Below are 11,957 nucleotides of genomic sequence, written 5' to 3' on the forward strand. Positions count from 1 at the left end.
GATCACTTCAAGATGATTGGTAACGAGACAATTACTAATATTCACAACATAATGCTTTTCGAATTACTATTAATGATAGGACAGTAGGAGTCACCAAGTCCAAACGTGAAAAAAAAAAAAAAAACTTAAATGGACTTACACTTACGTGGACCATTGTGAAAATGAGTGTGACCACTACAAAGCTAAAAGGTTTAGAACTCTACAATTACAATTAGTTTGGTAAGATTTTTACACATGAGTATACTTGTTAGATGTATTTGCATCAAAAAAATTCTAAAGAGATTTTTTATTTGAAAACATATTACCAGATCTAAACCTTTAAATTAAAAACCATAAGTGACATTCATTTGTTTGAAACCATAGTGTTATCAGATCAAAATTACTGGAAATCGGAAATCATTATCTTCGATGTGTATGTACAGTCCAACTGAGCTCTTCTTACGAACAACCTGCAAAACATTTAGTCAAAATTTGTAAGCATCAAGCTTAGTGAGATCTACATATTCCATCATACATAAAATACATCCACATAAGGTCCTCGGCTCTAAAGACGACATACTTGCTCTACCTACTACAAGACTACATCACACATAACGAGCCTAACCAAAACAAACATAACGGGCCCCACCTACGTACATAACATGCCCCGTCTACATACCCATCAAGCCCCATCCACATACGCAAGCGGTCTCACCCACATACATAACGAACCCCACCTACATACGGTTCCCACCCACATAAAGGGCCCCACCCACATAAACAACGAGTCAATGACAGGGGCTTGACCCTGGTCTTCCATACTGTGACAACCGTCAAAAGTTGAGACAGTTCGACATGACACATACTAGACTTTGTAACTAGGAGCTATGTTATAACCTATTAGAAACTTGGAAACAAGTAGAATCGAAAGATAGTGTACTTAGATTTCACATTGGTATGTGCTTAGATTTCACATTGGTATGTGAATTCTACAACTACTTAACTGTAATGACTCTCCATATTCGGATCATTCTTTGACTTAACATCTTTGCATGAATCATGTAGACACATCATGCACGTGACTTAGTAGTATAAATTAAGTCCAAGTCTCATAGGAACTTAAGTCAAAGTTGAAACTGTGACTAGTATACTTGGTACTTCAATTTCACGTGAATCTCAGAACCACTACATAGAATGCCAATAATTTGATTTCAATAAAAGTATGTAACTTTCTACAAAATATAATTATTTTATTTTTAGAAATTTGATTTTTTCAAATATTAAACTCAATTCATTATGGTGTTAACAAATTTTATTTGGTTCAAAACAATCCAAGCTATTCTACATCCATTGTGATATTCCAAAATGCCCAAACTTTATAACAAGTGTCAAAATTTTATAAAATAAATGTAAGTTTTATAAAATTTAAACTTACCCAAAAGTTCTATATTATATATAACACTTTAATTATTTACTTATGTCATGAGACCTAAATTATATTATGGACAATAATTTATAAACATTAGCTTACTTATAAGCATAAGAGCTAAATTGTCATAAAATTTTATACAAAATTTTATATTTATAAACATAACCCCAAATGTTATAAATTATATAAATAAAAAAATTAATCTTGGAAAATACACCTTCTCTCCTCAAAATCACGTTCACATCTCTTCCCCCAAGTCATGTCTTCCCTAACCCTAATCATTTTACTCATTCCTTCACTCCACCATTCTCTTTCTCTCTCTAAAAACTTCTATCTCCCTTCTCTCTAAAGCTAACGAACATAAAAGCCAAATCTGTGGGAGAGATTTTTACAGTCAATTTTTCATGAGTTCATAAGCATCTCAGTAATTTGGTGGCCGATTTTGGTGGTGTATAATACCAAAGAGATGACGAGAGAAATGAGCTATCTAGAGAGATAAAATCTCTTTTTTTTTCTCTCTAAAACTGTAACAGCCCGGAATCTCAGGTATTATTTAATTGTGTTTTTAGGGTGATTTAAGAAGGGACTCGGCGAGTTGGAGCCTAGACTCGCCGAGTAGGATTGCAGACTTGGTCGCGGGATCGCGACTGGACTCGACGAGTCCAGATATGGACTCGGCGAGTCTACGCTGTTTAGCGAAAACCCTAACCGTTCAGGTTTGGGACGTATAAAGGAGACTTATTGGCCGTCATTGTTCAGTTTAGCCTTCTGAGAAGAACCCTAAATCGATTGTGTGCATCTGGAGCAAGGATTATAGGCCATTGTTGATTATAGAAGAGTGGTGGTGCAAAGAAGAGAAGGGATTGGCTAAAGGAGCAGCAAGGGAGTCACATTCTGAGGATTGGGGACACAGAGAATACATCATCCAGGTAAGATTTCGAGTATGCTCTGCTATGTTGATGTGATTGTGGAATTAGGGTTTATGGAACCCTTTTATGAATAGATTGAATGTTACCCTAGTCCCCATGTCGATTGTAACCCTGTATTGGGACCTATGGAGGTCCAGAATGTCCCATGTATGTGCATTTCGGGAATTGATGAAGGTTTTGGATTGGAATCCTTATGCCTTAGGCCAAAATGCAAATTATGAATCATATGGTGTATCATGAGCACTGAAATGAGGACTTTACGTGATGGATCAGCCTAGGAAGGCCAGACCTAGGAATGGTCGAAGCAGTTCTGACCTTAGGATGCAGTTTGAGGGGTTGCATGGCATGGACTCGCCGAGTTCGATGAACAGACTCGGCGAGTAGCTTGAAGATTAACTGGGACTCGTCGAGTTGTTCTTCAGACTCGGCAAGTTGAGTCGGGGTGGCCCCGCGATTCTTCCAGGAGTAACTCGTCGGGTCAAGGAGGATACTCGACGAGTAGATAGGGAATCTCAGAGAGTTGGAGGACGTCTAGACTCGCCGAGTCGCCATGGCACTCGCCGAGTCCGGTCGAGTTGACCGTTGACCGTTGACCGTTGACCAGAGTTGACCTAAGTCTGACTTCTTAGGGATAGTCACACTTAGAAGATATAAGTGTTAATGAGAGATATGTGATGTTATAGGGAGGTTGTAGCTCGTCGGATTGTGCACGAGTGATTTCAGGATTTGCTAGCTTTCAGCATTCACGAGGTGAGTCTTCTCACTATACTGTACCCGGAAGGGTTTGATCGTGTGACCGGAAGGTCAGATATGATATGTGATATGTATGCTATATGTGGTAAGCTGTTTGTTATATATCCTATGTATGTTATGGGCCGGAAGGCGATTATGCTATGGGCCGGAAGGCAATATGTTATGGGCCGGAAGGCAATATGTTGTGTGATGGACCGGAAGGTCGGCGTGGGTAGGACCGGAAGGTTTACCCAGCAGGGACGGAAGTCCCCTGAGACACATGGACCGATAGGTCAGGGCCTGGAAAGGCGTATGTGCGTAAGTTGTATATTGGGGAACTCACTAAGCATTTATGCTTACAGTTGTTATGTATGTGTTTCAGGTACTAGCGAGGACCGTGGGAAGGCGCCGGCGTGATCGATACACACTGAAGGATGTTTTTATGATCTTGGGATTTAGACAGTTTGTACTTGACATGACACTTAAATTATTTATGCCTTGTTTTGAATGGAAATACTTTATTTTTTTAAATGAAAAATTTGTTTGAAAATTTGCGTTGTTACAAAAACCCCCATTCTTTACCTCTATGAAATAGCTCTAAAACCCACGAAATTTTCAGCAAATAACCCTCATTTTACTCAAGAATATCGATCATATGAAGTTGTTCTTCAAGATAAACACAAATTCCCTTCATCCTCCTTCATTTTCCTATAAAAAAATTACAAGTTTTCTTGCATTTTTCTTCACCATAAACACTTTTCTTTGAGATTATTCACATGCATGTTCATGTATGTCGAATTTGATGATGATGGTGGTAGGATTTCACCCAAAAACAACATGCATGTTGTTAGAAGGTGAAATCCAATGATCAAAACCTAAATCAAATCCATCAACTTGAGTTTTACAAGTTGTAAGGATTCAAAACCACATGCATTCAAGGTTTTCAGTTAGAAACATCATTTTAAACAAAAATAAGTTCATTCATGGTCTTCAAATCATAATGCATGTGATGAACATCAAGCTTAAAGGCTTGATTATCAAAGTATATTGTTAAAAAATGCTTATAAATGATTTATTCATAAATAAATATCTAAAACTCATTTTCTGCTCAAATTTGATTTTTCCCAAAATCTAAACAACAAAATAAGATGATCTAGAAATTTTCAAGAAATAACTCATTTCTTCGTTTATTGTAACTTTTTGCAAGAAAATAGAGCGACAGTTCACATAAAATACTTTCTTGGTCAATAAATTTTGGTAAATTTCTGATATGACCTATGCACTGATTAAAGACGTTTCATGAAGTTGCATGCATTTCTATGATTGTTTTCTATTGATTTCAAAAAAAAAAAATTGAAGACAAATAAATTGTAAAATAAAGCTATGAATGTCAAAAACCATATTTGATAATTTTCACATCTTGTGGAAATCATAAAGACTCTATGCACAACTTTGTAAATTTTTCTAAGACAATTTATTATTTTTCCTGATTTAATGAATGTTTAAATGATTAAATTGATGAAAAATAGCTACATTTATTTAAAAATTATGAAGCTTCATCAGAATAATTTATATTATATATAAATCATAAATAAAAAAGTTTAGTGAATTTTACCTACTGTTTAATAATTTTTCACGAATTAATGCTTATTTAAATGAATAAAACAAATAAAAATAGTTAAATTGCTTGAAAACCAACTTTGATATTTTTCCGAGCTTAAATAAATTAAATAACAATGGCACAAAGAGAATTTTATAAACTGTTTCCTATTTATTTTGAATTTGTGTTGATTTGAGCAATTAAATAAAGGAAAAATATCTAAACATATCTAAAATTCATGTAAAATTTTATGGAAGTCCTTAACTTCAGTTGGAACACAAATAAAAAGTTTGGTGATTTTTCACTACTTTTTTTAATTAAAATTTCTTGGTGCAAAAGATTATTAAATTATAAAACCAAGTTTTATTGTTCAAAATTGACATGTAACGCCCCGATCCTCAGGTATTAATTAATTAAGAATTTAGGGATGAAGCTCTACTCGACGGGTTGGTCGACCCACTCGTCGAGTAGTAGCGGGGTGAGAACACGTGTTTAGTGACCTACTCGGCGAGTCCACTATTGGGACTTGACGAGTAGGAGCTGGTAGATGAAACCCTACATCGCGGGGTTTGCACCCTTATTTAAAGGAGCCTCAGCCTCCTTTGGGAATCCTTACAGTCTTTGAGAGCCCTTGAAACCCTAATTCGTGTGTGTGTGCCTTGGTGTGGGTTTGAAGCTTGGAAAAGAGGATCTTGGAGGAAGGAAGCTAAAAGTGCAAAGGAAATTGAAGCAAGAAAGGAGTGGGAAGCAGGTTTTGCCTCAGCTAGCATCGTTTGAAGGTATCAAAGTGCCATTCTTACTTCCTTTTCTTCCCTTTTGTTGAGTTCTAGGGCTTTTTATGGATTTTCAAGTTGGGATGTTGAGCTATGGGCTAGATCTGAAGTCGTAACTTCAGATCTGGACCCTCCTTGGATGCTAGAGTCATAAAGTTGTTGTATTGATTGTGGTTGAAGTCCCTCTTGGACCAGAAGATCCATTAAGAACTTAAAATAGACATTTGGAGCCTTTATAACTATGCTTGCACGTAAAGTTTGCAACTTTACGTGGTAAGTATGCCCTAGAAGCTTGGATCTGTGATTTGGAGCTGCTGCATGGCTCAAAACAAGTCTGTATGGAAAGAGGAATGGATGGACTCGGCGATTCGTAAGAATGAACTCGGTGAGTCACATGAAGATGGTCATTGAACTCGGCGAGTTGGATGAACAACTTGGCGAGTCCGATGAAGATCACCATAAAACTCGACGAGTTGAAGAACAACTCGGCGAGTCGGATGGATTTTCCCTAGGATATGCATGCTTGTGTACCTGTCGAGTGGCAAGGAGGAAACTCGACGGGTGGCCTTAAGGATTGATCAGGATTCGAAGGAGCTCGACTAGTCACTCCGATGACTCGGCGAGTTGGAATGTGTTCCATGGACTCGACGAGTGGCCAAGTGTACTCGACGAGTTGAGGTCAACATGGACTGTTGACCTTGACTAAGGATTTTGACCTTGATCAGGAATCACTAAGAGGTTATGGGGTGTCTCATAAGAGTGAGAACTTATGAGTATATTATGCTATGGTTATAGATGGTGGAGCCAGTGTCAAGTGATCCGATAATTGGAGTTTTCATTTCGAATCGACATCTACAAGGTGAGTTATCCTCACTATATCGATAGGGTCTACGACACCAAGGCCGGCCCTTTATGATTTACATCCTGGTCTAGGATGGTTTCTTTGTTACTGCCATGTTAGATTTCATCCTGGTTTAGGATGGGTGTTATGTTATTGCTATGTTAGAATTCATCCTGTTTAGGATGGTTGTTATGCTAGAGATCGGTTAGATCGGTTGTCATGGTATGCTACATATGATTCTGATCTGTTAGATCGAAATCAGGATAGATAGTATGTTATGCTTTTATGATCCGTAAGGATTGGTATGTTAGTGACCTGTTAGGTCGATGCTCTAGTTACAAGTGAAACTCTATGATTGATGGTAATTGAGATATATATGTTTGCTATGTATATGTGCCAGTATATGATAGTATGCGTACATGGTTAGTTGCTGATTGGTTAGGTTGAGGCGGTCCTGCTTTGTGCTGAAGGCCAACACACCCTCTGAGCGGTTCGGGGAGTCTGTAGGCCCACGCGGCGGACCAGTCATGCCGAAGGCTCGGGATAGATTCAGATAGACTGTAGGCCTAGTAGGGTGGACCAGTCCGGCCGATGGCTTAGTATGTATGCTATTTGATTGATCGTTATTGCTATGGTTTCTGCCAGTGTGGTATTGGTATTTTGGGGATAGCTCACTAAGCCCTCGGGCTTACAGTTTTCAGTTTATTGTTTCAGGTACTTCAGGAGAGCGAGGGAAGGCAAAGGCGTGACCGTACCGCTCCTCATCCTTATGATCTGTTTTGGGACACTCTGATGATAAAAGAATTGGAAATGTTTTGTAAATACAATTACTATTTGACTCTTTTGTTAGTGTTAAAAGTTTAAGTTTAGCATAAATTTTATGAATGTTACATGACATTTAATAATTTTACCAGTTTAAGGACATTATGAGGTAGTAACACAAAAAATATTATAATTTTCCGTGATCATTTACTATTTTCCCCAAATTTTATGATGTTTTCAAGGAATTAAATTGTTGAAAAATAGTTAGACAAATAAAAAATTCAGGAAAATTTATTTTAATGTCTTTGATTTCAGTTAAAACTGAAATTCAAAGTTTGGGAAATTTTATAACTTATTTGATTTAGTTTTAAATATTTAACCATTTGAAACACTTTTCAAAATGTTAGAGTTACACTTCAATTGACATTACTAAAAATGGGATTTTTCACTTGAATTTGTTATACAACAAATTGATTCATAGAAATATAAATTTCATAGAAAAATGTTTGTAATTTAACAATATTAAATTTTGACACAATATTGGCATAATTTTATTGTAGTAGTAAGTATACTAGTATTAGATTTCGATTAGAGACTCATTAGTGTGTAGCATCGTTGTAGGAATCGATAGTGGTACAAGTAGAACATAGTTTAAGGCATCATTTGCATCATCTCAATGCATTGTGAGTATTCACGAATCCCTTTATTTTCGGTTTTTATGTTTTGGGGTGGAAAAGCATGTCCAAAAAACTATTTATTGTTTGTTGTATTTAAATTGAATTGTATCAAACTTGATTACTACATTTTGCTATGTATGTCTATGCAACTTGAAACATGAGGCCTTATCGTCTTAAGTCCTTTCCCTTACACTTTACTCCAACCATTAACTCTTTAAGCCAATGGTCATTATGGATAGCGTTATTCGGAATTGACAACTCCTCATTCGCTCGATTGCTTGAGATAATACCATATTCATCTGTGGAATGATAAGCATATATATTTATAGGGAATCAGTCATAGTCTTGGTTGTGAACTTATTATTTGCTCATATACATACGAACTTGTTGAAGATATTATGTTGCGTTATGGGCCTATGTTATTTAGTATACTTTGTATTCACAGTTTGAGCCCTTCCAACCGTATTTGTTATTCTAGGGTTTAGTATATAAGTTGCATGTATGCAATCTTATCATTAATGCTTTTATCATTATCATTTATTGTTCCGTAAAACCTAGCACACCTCTACAGAGGAAGTTCTTAATTGAGCTCTTCTGAGGTGTGACTATATTTTAATCATTCGACATACAGATTGATTCATTGATTTTTCTTGTGTCTATTGTTCTTATTTATTTACCTATTAAAAATCTAATCGATCTAAAGAGTATTTAACTTATCAATTGGTATCAGAGTAGGAGACTGTGTAATCTATATGCATCTCTTCTGTGACTACCCGAAATTTCTTTTGTTCGAACCGTTTAAAAATAAATCAAATTTGGAATTTATTTCTGCTATTTTTAGCATTATTTTGGGTCCATGAACGCGTTTTTCTAAGTCATAACATAGCATCCGGGCCAAACACCCCTTCAAGAGGAGTGTATAGCCGCAAACTCGAGTTTACGGCTGAACACCCCCACCCCACCCCCATGGCCGAAAACTCCCTCTTATATATGGAGTGACTGGCTTTCATTTATCATTTTACCCACTTCAAAGACTTTCTCTCTCTCTCTCTCTCTCTGTCTACTCTCTCTCTCTCTCTACATTCATCGATTTTTCTCAAGGAATCCTCAAGAATGTAAGTGATTCTTCACCTTGATTGTGTTTCAATCACTTATCTAGTGATGAATTCATGTTTCATCTCATTTAATCTCATCTTTGTCTAGATTTTCTTTCTTACCAAGAACACCAAGAACACACACTAGTTCTTGGTGGCTAAAAACCTCATTCCAAGCTTCCTAATAGTAAGCAACTACTTCCTATGCTTGATATCTAATAGAAACCTTTGATTTTTGCCTAGAAATCAACCCAAAAAGCATGAACATGGAGGGTTTATGTGTGACAACCCGAAATTTCTATTCTGTACGAACATTATCAAGTCTATAGAAGTTAGATCAGTGCAGTGAATTTCAGACTTTTCCGAATAAGTTTGAGTATTTCAGGGTTTACATTTAAGGAGATATCAGGAGAGTGGATGCACTTGGGATTGTGCAACTCGGGTATTTCAAAACCTTATGATATTAGAGTTCATTTGTTGAATAAAAATATTTTCTGCCAAAAATCCCAGGACTATATATATGATTCTTAACCAAATTATTTCATTAGTTACATTTCCAACTAGAGAAAAGCCATTTTCTCTCTCACGGATCTTCGGGTTTTCATCCCAAATCATGAGTACACTTCTCTAGCTGTTTTATAATGCTTATAATGTGCTTAATAACATAGATTTAATCGCAAAACAACTAGATTCGGGAGTTTACCGCCCAAGAACATCTTGGGGAGTAAACTCCTATATAAGGCTTAAATGATGTCTAGTCCTTTCCCCGTGTTATGCAACTACCTTAGGCTTGTATATAGGTGTATTTAAGACTAGGAATCATCAAAGAACACCAAGATTTAGGTGTTCACAGCCCAAGAATTTCTTGGACCATGAACTCCAAAAACAAAGGCCAAAGAGTGCCTAAATCACTCCTAAAGCCTTGGACATTAGCCTCTATTTAATCCTAGTTAATTTGAGGACCTTAAAACATCAAAAACCCATCCCCATGAGAGATTATGGCCGTAATCTCTAATGGAAATGGTTCTTTGGCCGTGAACATCAAAAGGGGGTACCAAAGTGTGCCTAATACCTTCATTAGCCTTAGAAAAATGTCTAGAACCCATCCTAAATGATTATGGGACTTGAAAACACAAAAATACCCATTTCCATATGAGTTTACGACACTAAACTCAAAAGGAAATGGCCTTAGGGACGGAAACTCCTAAAAGGAGTGTCTTAATGCCCTAAACTACTCCAAGGATTTAACCACCAAGTAGAATTGCTTCTAGGAATCAAGTAACACTTCAAAACACATAATATCATAAAGTTTGGGAGCTTACGACCATAAAATCAAGGGTTTATGACCGTAAACTCCTTGTGTGGGGTTTAATGAAGAGTAAACACATATATAAGGTCTTTTGGAACCCCAAACCCCTTTAGCCTTGTCCCACAACAACTTAGATGCAACCCTTAGGACTTATAACACTTATACAAAGTGTTTTCATGTTCTAGAGTGTCCCAACTTAATTTATTAGTTATTATTTGGCTAATTAGTTATATATATGTTCGTTATATGATAACTAGGCTCGTGCATGTGTACAAGTCTCCGTTTGCCACCTAGCACAGTATCCGACACTTCAATCCAATCCACTCACCACAAGTGAGTTCATACCCCTTCAATTAACCTTTGAAATACTTTTAAATGTTTTAAATGCTTTTATGGGGGAGGGGGGGGGGAATAAAAGTTGAATATTTATGGTTATTACATCAATCACATGTGATTGATAACTATAAAACTAATGATTTTATTACTGTTCAAACTATTTATCAAACTGTTTTACTTCCAACTGTTTTACAAACTCTTTTACTTATCAAATACTTTACTTAAACTTTGTTACACTTATTATAAATTGCATGCCCGTATATGTATAGTTATATAAACAATGTTTAAAAGGCTTAGGAAGGCTGTCCGCCCTGTTTCCTTTTCCTCGATTTGGATGTGGTCTGGTAGGATATCGGGTAGTCGTCCAAAGGTCGTTTTAATATTGATTATACATCATGTGTACATATATAGTCATAAAAGTGCTTCTATATTCATGCGTACTAGTTACATCATTAGTAGGCTACCATCAGGGTAGCACAGGATCATACTTATACTATTGCTAGATCAATGAGTCAGTTCATTCATGAGTCAATACTTATTACTATGAGAACATATACATTACATTACTATGAGTACATATACAACTATACTAAGAGAAGAACATATACAACTATACTAGAAAGAGAACATATACAACTATACTAGAGAAAGAACATATACAACTATACTAGAAAGAGAACATATACAACGATACTAGAACGAGTAACAATACATTACATATACATATATACATTGACATAATTGTGATCCACTGTATCGGAGCATGCCTTAAATTTCATGGCCCGAGTTGTAGCCAGAGTCTCTTGGAGGGAGAGCGTGAGTTTGCGTATAGATCTATACTGGATTGACTATCCTACACCTTGCTGCTAGCTACAGCCGGACCTGCAGGTCTGCGGGTGCCAAACGTCATTTCTTTTTACGACCATACCTTTGTCGTTGTTTCCAGTCGATAGTATGGTACAATTAATCACATGATACCTTAATATAAATCTGGTTTAAGGTAGTTAGTACAACAGTAGTTCCTATAATACAACACTATAGTACTACAATAATTTATCCTTTATACACATTTAGTGATCATTCACTTAAACAATAATGTACAAACTATATTTTGTTAATGATAGTTATGTTGGATAAGGTGTCTAAGTCCATAACTTATTTGGTACATACTTGACCCGGCCCGGCATGGTCCATTTGGGTTGCACTTCACCCAAACGATTTATGGATAATTTTATGAGAATTGTATACTTATGATTTATTAATATATTATAAGTTATAATATATTAATATGAAGTCATGTTATTTAATTAGTTTTAGTCTTAAATTAATTATGAATTAATTTAGAGATTAAAAGGAAGACTAATTAAATTGTGGGCTATTGTTTTATATGGTGTGGGCTAATACTCATTAGTTAATGGGCTAGGCTTATATGGAAGTCCATGGATGATCCATGGAGCTTTTAACCCATGGATCCTTGGAAAAGGAAAGGTCATGGG

This window comes from Lactuca serriola, chromosome 7 (genome assembly GCF_051521515.1).
Source record: "Lactuca serriola cultivar US96UC23 chromosome 7, Lser_US96UC23_V15, whole genome shotgun sequence".
Lineage (NCBI taxonomy): Eukaryota > Viridiplantae > Streptophyta > Magnoliopsida > Asterales > Asteraceae > Lactuca > Lactuca serriola.